General features: G+C 38.5%; 1 protein-coding gene and 1 long non-coding RNA gene across 2 annotated transcripts in view; both read right to left on the bottom strand.

Moving 5' to 3' along the window:
* Window positions 1-13,231, bottom strand: part of LOC129393566 (uncharacterized) — a 126,032-nt gene that overhangs the window by 41,924 nt on the left and 70,877 nt on the right. The window lies entirely within an intron of this gene.
* The window catches only part of LOC129393564 (tubulin beta-8 chain-like), a 60,838-nt gene that overhangs the window by 6,317 nt on the left and 41,290 nt on the right, over window positions 1-13,231 (bottom strand).

The raw sequence follows: 13,231 nt of genomic DNA, 5'->3' as shown, positions 1-13,231 counted from the left end.
CGTTGAACGTCTGTTGGAGAACTCAGGTATCCTTGCTATGGTCCCTTCCACGTTGGGGAAAGCTGCTCAGCTGAAGAACTTCCTCCCACGTCTTTAGTAAGACTAAATTCCTAGCTGAGCTGAAACTGATTTTTCCTCCCATGTGGGAGGGGAAGACTCTTGTTTCCATATTCACAGAGTGCCTTTGCACCTGTCCCAGATTGATGACATATTTTTGTAACCGATGAGTCTTTTCATCTATTAGGAGATCTGTGGTTAGGAAAGGCCTTCCACATGTTAACTCAACAGGACTTAATTATACGTTTTACTTTGGAGCAGTTCAAACCCGCAGTAAGCTATGGGTGTTAGAGATAGTCAGGCCTCTGATTTAGCTAGTCTTCTTTAGGATTAGCCCTTTCACCTTTCCAGAGGACTGCGGTCTCCAGCAGAGTGAAGGTAATATTGGATTCTTAAAGCTGAGGATAGGTGTTGGGTTACGCCTGCTGTGAAAGATGGGCCATTGTCACTTTGCAGGCTTTTGGATTACCCAAACTGAGGAGTTATTTCTTCTGGTAAACATTTTTCAGATGGGGTGGGGAATGCCTCGATCTAACCAGTGAAGGTATCAGTAAGCATTAGCAAATATTTGAATCTCCTGCAGAAAGGCTTCAGGGTAAATTAGAGTTGCCAGTTCTCATGTAGATAGGTTCCTCAATTTTGGACAGGTTTAACTGGAGAAGGAGAAAATTGCTGGCCGTTTGGGTCATGTCAGGCACAGAGCTCACAGGGCTAAGTCACCTGTTTTAGTGTCTTGAAAAGATTTACCCCTATAAACAAATGAGACATTAACAGAAACAAAGAATCCCTTCTAGGGTGAAAAGAATCATGAAAGTGCTGAGTTATACTCCTGTGTTTGGTACTTGGCATTAGTAATTTATTACCATCATTCAGCCCGAGGGGCCCTGGACTGAAATGCAATCCCTGGACCATTTTTGTTCTTCTTCAGGGTATTCCGGCCCAGTTCTATGTATGCTGACCAGCACGCCCACAAGCTTCATTGGCCCTTTCAGTGCAGGGGCCTTGGCTGTGGCATCTACAAGGGCATTTCCTTTTACATGGTCAGTCTCTCTTTTGATCTCCTCTGCAATTAATTATAGTCACTTTTTGGCAGCAAAGCAGCATTCTAACAAGCTCAAAATCTGAATGATGTTGTATGGAAAAGCCCTTTGGGGTCAGGAGTCCCCACCCATTCCAAATTGCAGCATAAGCATGAAGCACTAAAAAATCAGACTTGGAATCAGTGTAAATGTTAACTTTTAAATCCTTTCCAACTGCAGGGGCCTAGTAAGTTCAATTAACTCAGCTTTTTGAGCTGAGGTCGAGGCCAGCAAGGCTTGTGCCTTGATTCTCTTGTGCTGACTACTAATAGCATATCTAGCCCTCCTGTTTTCCTGATGCATAAAAAAACTTGCATCTGTTAACCACTCTTCCTTGGGATGGTCAAGGGGCTCATCTCTCCTACGTCTGGCCTGCTAGAATAAATTTGTTTCATAACCTGTGACATGCTTTGGCTGTGTCCCCAGTCAAATCTTATCTTGAATTATAGCTCCCATAATTCCTACATATCGTGGGAGGGGCCCAGTGGGAGGTAATTGAATCGGGGGATGGGTCTTTCCCATGCTGTTCTCGTGACAGTGAATAAGCCTCATGAGATCTGGTGGTTTATTTATTTATTTATTTTTGAGACAGAGTCTTGCTCTGTTGCTCAGGCTGGAGTGCATTATCGTGATCTTGGCTCACAGCAACCTCTGATTCCCGGGTTCAAGCGATTCTCCTGTCTCAGCCTCCCGAGTAGCTGGGATTACAGGTGCCCACCACCATGCCTGTCTAATTTTTGTACTTTTAGTATAGACGGAGTTTCACCATGTTGGCCAGGCTGGCCTCGATCTCCTCACCTCAGGTCATCCACTGCCTTGGACTCCCAAAGTGCTGGGATTACAGCTGATGGTTTTATAAAGGGGAGTTTCCCTACACAAGCTCTTTTGCCTGCTGCCATGTAAGAGATGTGACTTTGTTCCTCACCTGCCTTCTGCCATGAGTGTGAGGCCTCTCCAACCACGTGCAACTGTGAGTCAATTAAACCTCTTTTTTAATAAATTACCCAGCCTCAGATATGTCTTTATTAGCAGCGTGAGAACAGACTAATACAACCTGTATGCCAGAAAGGCTGGGAGCACCTGTGGACTCTGACAGGTAAGTAGCTGGGTTTATGGTTTGCCAGGCTTTAAGGGTTATGTCTGGAGGGTCGGTCTAGCAATAAGGCCTCACACTTTCATAAATATTCTCCTATTATCCACTGGTGCCCTTTAGCTTCTAGGACCACCTTCCCTTGTTGTGGAGTCAAAAACCTGTAGGTGCTGTTCTAATGTTAGTTTATTAGCTTTGCCAACTAGAAAAGTGGTAGCAGCAATAGCTCTAAGACATCAAGGCTAAAAGTCAGAGGATCACTAAGGAAAGTAAAAGCTAAACTGTTTGGGGCCTCTTTCCTGGGGCAGCCTCCAGACTACTGCAAAACGGAGGCGGTGGGCAGAAAGGCAACAATATGCAGAGCACTCAGGTGAGGGACAAAGCACAAGGTGGACAGTCCAAAAACAGAAAGTGGCAAACATCTTGTTTAGCCAAATCCATTCTTCTCAATATTCCCCAGGGCCTCTAACCCTGTGGGCTTGGCCTCTAATCTGAGTATGACACCCCCAGGTCTCTAACTTTGGGCTGAGTCTCTCACCCTAATATTATACCCTAGGGCCTCTCACTTAAGTAATAGTGGGTAATCATTCTTGCCAACCTGAATGGCTTCGCGACTCTAAAAGACAGCCCACTTGCCAGCTGAATGATTCTATGTGGATTGTTTTCCTTGGAGTGGGGGTCTTGTCTTGGTGTCCCTTCATGGTGTTGCTGAAAGATTTTGCTGGAAAAGAGGTTCCTGATACAGACCACAAAGTAGGATTCTTAGATCTTGTGCAGTAAAAAATTTGAGGTAAGTCAGAGAGCACAGTGAAAGAAGCAAGTTTATTAGAAATGACTCCATTACAGAGTTGGACATCCTCAGAAAACAAGAGCAGGAATGCATTGTCTTTTGTTAGTGTCTGTACTCTAACTATAAAGAGAAAGAGTTATAATTACACTTGGAAGGTGCAGATGTACTCACTAAAGTCGGGGCTATTGGTTTTAACAGTGACCATTAACCCGTTAACCTAAGCTAGCTCGTTAATATTATCTTTAACAAAAAATGCTGCACTCCTAGGACATTTATACATTTTTCAGGCTTGGTGGAAGATGTCTTGTATGGCCATAAATATTCTGCAATTGTAATCTGTGGCCAGTAAAAAAATGTGGCTATTTCCAGACCATAGGTATTAACCTTCTAGATGCCTTGTGAGTACCTAGCTACTCATATTAAGATAGAGAATTCTAGTCATGTTTATTAAACTAGAAGCTTGATAACCATGAGTTCCTCTAACACAGCAAGTCTACTCCTCAAGGAGAAAATGCATTTCTCAGGAATTTTGTGCATTTTGTATGGTGGCATTTGGTATGTTTACCAAAATGGCAGAAAAGAGTGAAATTAGTCCTCAAAGATTTCTCAAGATTGGATATAAAGTAAACAAAATGATTATAGTTAATATGCAAGTTGACACAGTTGATATGCAAAAGAAATTTTGTTTGAAACACAATGAGATTTTTATTTTTATTTATTATTATTATTTTGAGACAGAGTCTTGCTCTACTGCCCAGGCTGGAGTGCAGTGCACCATCTTGCCTTACTGAAACCTCCGCCTCCCAGGTTCAAGTGATTCTCCTGCCTCAGCCTCCCAAGTAGCTGGGATTACAGGCATGAATCACCACACCCAGCTAATTTTTGTATCTTTAGTAGAAATGGGGTTTCACTCTGTTGGCCAGGCTGGTCTCAAACCCCTGATAACAAGTGATCTGCCCACCTTGGCCTCCCAAATTGCTGGGATTACAGGCATGAGCTACTGCTCCCAGCCACAATGAGGCTTTTAAATAATTCTGATTTCCTGCTGTTGAGCAGGGAGTTGAGCAAATTCAACAGATCATGAGCCTAAAGTAGGAGAAGACTGAGGACAAACTCTAGAACACATGTGATTAAATTAATTACAATGGAAACCAAATCAAATTTAATAAGGCCATACCTCTTAGTTTCAAGATGTTTCCCCTCATTTTGAAATGTGGTGTTATTCAGTGGAAAAGAAAAATAGTGTTTATCTCCAGAGTAAAGAACAGGGTTCCCTGCAGGGACTGACTGACTGAGAGCTATGGCTCAGGATTAAAAATTCTCTTTTTTCCACTTACAAACTAAAAATTAATTTCTAAGCCCCTATTGACTAAATGGACCCCCCTTCTTGGATAAGGACATTCCAAAGTTACCCTGAAAAGCTAGTTCAAGCCATGGGTCACACCTGCCTCGTTAGACTCTCCTCCCTTTGGTTTTAATTGTAATTTTTAATTAATTTTTATGGGTACATAGTTGGTGTATATATTTATGGGGGTACATGACATACTTTGATACAGGCATGTAACAAGTAATACATAATAAAAAACAGGGTATCCGTCCCCTCAAGCATTTATAGCTTGTGTTATAAACAATCCAATTATACTATTTTAGTTTTTATAAAATATATAATTAAAATTTTTTTTACCATAATCACCCTGTTGTGCTATCAAATACTGTCTTATTCATTCTTTCTAACAATTTTTTGTACCCATTTCACATCCCCACTAACCCCCTGTTCCCCCACTGCCCTTCCCAGCCTCTGGTAAACACCCTTATACTCTCTATGACATCAATTATTTCAAATTTTAGCACCCACAAATAAGTGAGGACATGTGACATTTTTCTTTCTGTGCCTGACTTATTTCACTTAACATAAAGCCTTTCAGTTCCATTTCTGTTACTGCAAATGACAGACTCTCATTCTTTCTTATAGCTGAATAGCACTCCATTGTGTATATGTACCACATTTTCTCTATCCAGTCATCTGTTGATGGACATTTAGGTTTCTTCCAAATCTTGGCTATTAGCAACATTTGTTTTTGACTGACTTCTGGATAAAAGCCACCTTAACTGAGGTGAAATGATATCTCATTTTGGGTTTGATTTGCATTTCTATAATGATCAGTAATGTGGAGCACCTTTTCACTTGCCTATTTGCCATTTGTATGTCTTCTTTTCATAAATGTCCATTTAAATTTTTGTCCACTCTTTAATTGATTATATTTTTTCTATAGAATGTTTTGAACTCAATATATTGTAGTGTATTAGTCTGTTTCTGCACTGCTATAAAAAAACTGAGACTGGGTTATTTATCTATTTATGTATTCAGATGAAGTCTTGCTCTGTCGCCCAGGCTGGAGTGCACTGGTATGATCTCGGTTCACTGCAACCTCCACCTCCTGGGTTCAAGCAATTCTCTGCCTCAGCCTCTTGAGTAGCCGGGATTACAGGCACCTGACACCATGCCCAGCTAAGTTTTGTATTTTTAGTAGAGACGGGGTTTCACCATCTTGGCAAGGCTGGTCTTGAACTCCTGACCTCGTGATCCACCCGCCGCAGCCTCCCAAAGTGCTGGGATTACAGGCATGCACCACTGCGCCTGGTGAGACTGGGTAATTTATAAAGGAAATAGGTTTAACTGAGTCACAGTTCCACATGGCTGGGGAGGCCTCAGGAAACTTACAATCATGGCAGATGGGAAGCAGGCACCTCTTCCATGATGGCAGGCGAGAGAGCATGTATGTGAAGCAAAGGGGGAAAAGCCCCTTATAAAACCATCAGATCTCATGAGAACTCACTCATTATCAGAAGAACAGCCTGGGGGAAACCAACCCCATGATCCAATCACCTTCTACCAGGTCTCTCCTTCAACACCTGGGGATTACAATTCAATATGAGATTTGGGTGGGGACACAAAGCCTAACCATATCATGTAACTATTAATTGCTTTTCAGATGGGTAATTTACAAATATTTTCTTCCATTCTGTGGGTTTTCTCTTCACTTTTTTTATTGTTTCCTTCACTTTAAAAAAGCTTTCTGACTTGCTGTAATTCCATTTGTCCATGTTTGCTTTGGTTGTCTGTGCTTATGGGGAATTATTTAAGAAATTTTTGTCCAAACCAATGCCCTAAAGAGTTTCCCCAGTGTTTTCTTGTAAAATTTTGATAGTTTGAGGTGTTAGGTTTAAGTCCTTAATTCATTTTAATTTGATTTTTGTATTTTGCAAGAAATAGGGTTCTAGTTTCATTCTTCTGCCTATGGCTTGCCAGTTTTCCCAGCCCTATTTATTACTGAAACTGTCTTGTTTTTTGTTGTATGTTATTGACACTTTTGTTGAAAATTAGTTTAGCTGTATGAGTTTGTTTCTAAGTTCTCTATTTCATTCCATTTGTCTTTATGTCTTTTTATTCTAGTGTCATGCTGTTTTAATTACTATAGCTTGATAGTACAATTTAAAACCATGTAATGGGATTCCTACAGTTTTGGTTTATATACTCAGAATAGCTTTGACTATTATGGTGTTTTGTGGTTCCATATATATTTCAGATTTTTTTTCTATTTCTGTGAGGAATGTCATTGTTATTTTGATAGAGATGGCATGAAATGTATAGATTGCTTTGGATCATATGGACATTTTTTAAAATACTGATTCTTCCAATCTGTGAACATAGAAATAACTTTCCATTTTTTTGTCTTCTCTTTCATTTCTTTTATCAGTGTTTTACATTTTTAACTGTTGAGAACTTTTATTTCTTTGGTAAATTCCCACACATTTTGTTTTATTTGTGGCTATTTCAAATAGGATTACTTTTTTGAATTCTTTTTCAGTTTGTTGACTGTTGGCATATAGAAATCCTACTGATTTGTATATGTTAATTTTGTATTCTGCAAATTTACTCGTTATTACTTCTAATAGTTTTTTGATGGAAATATTATGCCATTCTCACATTGCTGTAAAAACAATCGGTGACTGGTTAATTTATAAAGGAAATAGGTTTAATTGGCTCATGGTTCTACAGGCTGTACAGAAAGCATAGCACTGGCTTCTGCTTCTGATCAAGCCTCTGACAACTGACAATCAAGGTGAAAAATAAATCCAGTGCTTGCACATCACATGGTAAGTGTGAGGGCAGGGGGGAAGTGCTACACACTTGTAGATAACCAGCTCTCATGAAAACTTACTATTGTGAGAATGGCACCCAAGGAAATGATGCCAAACTGTTCATGGAAATCCTGCCCTCATGATTCAATCACCTCCCGACTAGGCCCACTTCCAACATTGAGGATTACATTTTAATATAAGATTTTGGTGGGAACACATACCTAAACTATATCATTTTGCCCCTGGCCATTCCAAGTCTCATATCCTTCTCATATTTCAAAATACAATCATGACATCCCAATAATCCCCAAAGTCTTCACTCATTTCAGCCTTAACTCAAAAGTCAAAAGTCTCATCTAAGACAAAGCTAGTTTATTCTTCCTATAAGCCTGTAAAATAAAAAACAAATTAAGTGCTTCCAAGATACAAATGGGGCATAGGCATTGGGTAAATACTCCTATTCTAAAAGGAAGAAATCAGCTAAAAAAAAAAAAGAGGCCACAGGACCCATACAAGTCTGAAGCCCAGAAGGGGAGTTATTGAATTTTAAGGCTCCAAAATAATTATTTTTGATTCTATGTCCCATTTCCAGGGCACACTAATGCCTTGGGATGTTTAGACCTTGTGGCTTTGCATGGTTCAGCCCCCACAGCTGCTCTCATGGGCTGGTATTGTGTGCCTCTGGCTGGTTTTGTGTGCTTCTGGCTTTTCCAGGTGCAAAGTGCAAGCTGTAGCTAGATCTACCATTCTGGGATCTGGAGGACAGTGATCCTCTCCTCACAGATCTACTAGGCCATGCCCCAGTGGGGAACCCACATGGGGATTGTAACCCTACATTTCTTTGCTGCATTGTTTTAGTAGAGGTTCTCCATGAGGGCTCCACCCTTGCAGCATGCTTCTGCCTGCACACCCTAGCTTTTTTATACATTATTTGAAGTAAAGGTGGAGGCTCCCAAGTCTCAGCTCTTGCATTTTGTACACTCACAGGCCTAACAACATATGAAAGCTACCAAGGCTTATAGCTTGCACCCTCTGAAGCAGTGACTGGAGTTGTAACTGGGCCAATTTGTGCTACACCTGGAGCTGGAGCAGTGGCCAGAATGCAGGGAGCCATGTTCTAAGGCTACCCAAGGCAGCATTTCCTGGGCCTGATCCCAGAAACTATTCTCTTCTTTTAGGCCTCAGGGTCTGTGATGGGGGGCTGCCTTTTAGATTTCTAAAATGCCTTCAATTCCTCTTCCCCATTGTCTTGGCTATCAACACTTGCTTTTTTTTTTTTAAGTTATACAAATATCTCTAACAAGTGATTGCTCCACAGCCTGCTCGAGTTCCTCTCTTGTAAAAGCTTTTTATTTTTCTGCCACATGACTGGGATGCAAAGTTTTTAAGCTTTTACGCTATGCTTCCCTTGCAAGTAAAAATAAATTACAACTTACTTTTTTTTGCTGCAACATGTGAGCATAGGTTGTTAGAAGCAGCCAGGCCACATCTTCAATGCATTAGTGCTTAGACATTTTTTCAACAGAAACCCTAAATCATCACTTTCAAATTCAAACTTTTATATATCCCTAGGGCATGACAGAAATTCAGCCAACCACTTTGCTAAGACAACATGAATGACCTTTGCTTCGATCCTAATAAGTTTCTAATTTTCATCTGAGACCTCCTCAGCTCAGCCTTCACCATCCAGATCACTATCAGCATTTTCGTCAAAGCCATTCAAAGTTAAGAAAATCTCAACTTTCCCTCATTTTTCTGTCTTCTTCTGAATCCTACAAACTCTTCCAACCTCTGCCTGTTTACCCAATTACAAAGCTGATTCCACATTTTCAGGTATTCTTATAACAATTTTCCACTCCTTTGTGCCAATTTTCTGTATTAAGCTTTTTTCCCATCACTATAAATACCTGAGGCTGGGTAATTTATTTTTTAGAAAGGAGGTTTAAGTGGCTCATGATTCTACAGGCTGTAGAGAAGACACAGCACTGGTATGCACTTCTGGGAAGGCCTCTGGAAGTTTACAGTCATGGCAAAAGTTGAAGCAGAATCTTGCACATCATAGGGCAAAAAGCAGGAGAAAAAAAACAGAGGGGCGAGTTGTTACACACTTTTAAATAACCAGGTCTTATGGGAACTCACTCACTATCATGAAGATAGTACCAAGTGGGATGGTGCTAAGCCATTTATGAGTAATCCACCCCAATGGTTAAATCACCTTTCACCTGGCCCACCTCCAACATTGAGAATTAAATTTGGGAGGGGACACACATTAAAACCCTATCAGAGGAGTCTTTACGTTTTTCCAAATATAAGATTATATCACTGGCAAAAACAATAATTTGACTTCTTTTCCAATTGGGGTGCCTTTTATTGCTTTCTCTTGTCTGATTGCTCCAGATAGGAATTTCAGAATTATGTTGAATAACAGTGGTAAAAGTGGATATTCTTGTCATCTTCCAGATTTTACAGGAAAGGCTTTTAGTTTTTCCCCACTTAGTATGATACTAGCTGGGGGTCTGTCATATATGACTTTTATTATGTTGAGATATGTTCATTCCATACCCAGTTTTCAAAGGGTTTATTATTAAAGAATATTAAATTTTATCAAATACTTTTTAGCATAATGGAAATGATTATATGGATTTCATCCTTCATTCTTTTTTTTTTTTTTGAGATGACGTCTTCCTCTGTCACCCAGGCTGGAGTGCAATGGCATGATCTCAGCTCACTGCAACCTCTGCCTCCCGGGTTCAAGCGATTCTCCTGCCTCAGCCTTCCAAGTAACTGGGATTACAGGTGCCCACCACTCCACTCGGCTAATTTTTGTATTTTTAGTAGACATGGGGTTTTGCCATGTTGGCCAGGCTGGTTTTGAACTCCTGAACTCAGGAGATCCGCCTATCTCAGCTTCCAAAAGTGCTGGGATTACAGGTGTGAGCCACTGCACCTGGCCCCTTCATTCTATTTATATGATATATCACATTGACTGATTTGCATGTCGAACCATCCTTGTATCTCTGGGATAAATTCCACTTGGTCATTATGAATTACCTATTTATGTATTGTTTAATTGAGTTTGCTAGGTTTTTTGCAAATTTTTGCATCAATATTCTCAAATATGGGCTCATAGTTTTCTTTTTAAATGTGTCTTTGTCTTGTTTTGATATCAGTGTAATACTAGCCTCAAAGAATGAGTTTGGAAATGTTCTTTCCTTCTCTATTTTTCAGTCTGGTCCTACAGACATTTTTTTATTATGGCTTTAATTTTGTTACTCATTATTGGTCTGTTCAGGTTTTGGATTTTTTCCTAGTTCATTCTTGGTAAGTTATGTGTGTCTAAGAATTAATTTCCTCTAGGTTTTCTAATTTGTTGGCATACAATTACTTATAGTAGCCACTAATGATCCTTTGATTTTCTGAAATGTTACTTGTAATGTCTCCTTTTTCACCTTTGATTTTATTAATTTGTATCATCTCTGTTTTTTAGCTAGCTGTCTAAATATTCATTAATTGTTTTACTTTTCAAAAAACCAACTTCTTGTTTCATTGATCTTTTGCACTGTTTTCTTCATTTTATTTCTGCTCTAATTTTTATTATTTCTTTTCTTCTAATTTTGAGTTTTGTTTGGCCTTTTTATTCTAGTGAATTAAGATGTATTGTTAGGTTATTTATTTGCAGCTTTTCTGATTTTTATATAGGCACTTACAGTTATAAATTTTCCTTTTATAATAGTACCTCTTTTACCATATTCCACAGGTTTTGCTATGTTATGTTTCTATTATTTGTTTCAAGAAAATTTTCCATTTTCTTTTTAACATTTTTATTGACCTACTGATCATTAAAGAGCATATTGTTTAATGTCCAAGTGTTTGTATAGTTTCTGAAATTCATTTTTTAATTGATTTCTAGTTTGTTCCATGGTGGTCAGAGAAAATGCTTGATATTACTTCAATTTTTTAAAATGTTTTTAGACTTGTTACTTAATATATGGTCTATCCTTGAAAATAACCCATGTGCAGAGAAGAACAATGTGTATTCTGCAGCTGTTGAATGAAATTTTCTGTAAATATCTATTAGGTTCATTTGTTATACAGTGCAGATTAAGTCTGATGTTTCTTTGTTGATTTTCTGTCTGGAAGGTCTATCCAATGACTAAAGTAGGGTATTGAAGTGTCCAGCCATTATTGTATTGAGGTCTCTTTCTTTAGCTCTTATAATATTTGCTTCATTTATCTAGGTGCTTTAGTGTTGGGTGCATATATATTTCTTATTATATCCTCTGGAAGAATTGATCTCTTTATTATTATATAATGACTTTCTTAATATCTTCCTACAGTCTTTTGTTGAAATCTATTTTTGTATGGTATAAGTAAAGCTATTTCTGCTCTTTTTTGGTTTCTATCGGCATGGAATAACTATTTCCATTGTTTTATTTTCAGTCTAAATGTATCTTTACAGGTAAAGTATTTTTTTGTAGGTCATAGATTATTGTCTTGCTTCTCTATCCATTCATCCACTATTTGTCTTTTGATTGGAGTATTTAGTTCATGTACATTCAATGTTATTATTGATAAGCACTTACTCCTGCCATTTTGTTACTTGTTTTCTGATTGATTTTTATCCTCTCATTGTTCTTTTCTTTCTTCCTGTCTTCCTTTTAGTGAAGGTGATTTATCTTTTAATATTATCTAATTTATTGCTTTTTACTTTTTGTACATCTGTGGTATGCTTTTTGATTTAAAATTACCATGAGGCTTGAATATAATATCTTATAACACATCATTTTAGACTGTGGACAATTTAACATTGATTGCATAAACAAAGAAACAAGCAAAGCAACTAATAAAAACTCTACACTTTAACTCCATTGCCATTCTTTTAAACTTTTTGTTGTTTCTCTTCCTTCCCTATTTTACTGTCTATGTCTTGGAAATATGTTGTAGTTATTTTTTATTGGTTTATTGTTTACTCTATTTGAGATTTTTGCACACCATAATTACCATGTTATAATATTCTGTGTTTTTCCATGTGCTATTACTACTGAGTTCTGTACCTTCAGATGACTTCTTATTGCTCACTCACTTTTTTTCTTTCAGGCTCAGAACTCCCTTTCGCATTTCTTGTAGGACAGGTCTGGTGTTAATGAAATACCTCAGTTTTTGTTTGTCGGAAAAGTTCTTATTTCTCTGTCAAGTTTAAAGGACTTTTTGCCAGATACATTATTCTAAAGTAAAAGTCTTTTTTTTTTCCTTCGGCTTTTTTAATATGTCATGCCACTCTCTCAGCCTGTAAATTTTCCCCTGAAAAGTCTGCTGTCAGATGAATTGGAGTTCCATTGAATGTTATTTGTGTCTCTTCTCTTGCTGCTTTTAGAATCATTTCTTTATCCTTAACCTTTGGGTGTTCAGTTAAGTGCCTTGAGGTGGTCTTCTTTGGGTTAAATCTGCTTGATGTTCTGTAACTTTCTTGTACTTGAATGTTGATATCAAATGTTGGGGAATTGTTTTTAATATTATTTCTTTAAATAAATGTTTAATTTTTTTTTTTTTTTTGACAGAGTCTCGCTCTGTAGCCCAGGCTGGAGTGCAATGGCGCGATCTCGGCTCACTGGAAGCTCCGCCTCCTGGGTTCACGCCATTCTCCTGCCTCAGCCTCCCAAGGAGCTGGGACTACAGGCACCCCCACCACGCCCAGTTAATTTCTTTTTGTATTTTTAGTAGAAATGGGGTTTCACCGTGTTAGCCAGGATGGCCTTGATCTCCTGACCTTGTGATCCACCCGCCTCTGCCTCCCAAAGTGCTGGGATTACAGGCGTGAGCCACTGCACCGGGCCAATAAATGTTTAGCTCTTATCTCTTTTTCTACCACCTCTTTAAGGTCAATAACTCTTAGATTCCTATTTTGAGGCTATTTTTTAGATTCTGTAGGCATGCTTTATTTTTCATTCTTTTTTGTCTCCTCTGACTTTGTCTTTTCAAATAGTCTGACTTAAAGTTCACTAAATCTATCTTCTCCTTGATCAATTTTTCTAAGTAACTCTGATGCCTTCTTCAGTATGATAATTGCATTTT

Source organism: Pan paniscus, chromosome 10 (assembly GCF_029289425.2).
Source record: "Pan paniscus chromosome 10, NHGRI_mPanPan1-v2.0_pri, whole genome shotgun sequence".
NCBI classification, from domain to species: Eukaryota; Metazoa; Chordata; class Mammalia; order Primates; family Hominidae; genus Pan; species Pan paniscus.
The sequence above is the reverse complement of the archived record's forward strand: the minus strand, read 5'-3'. Positions and strand labels throughout refer to the sequence as shown.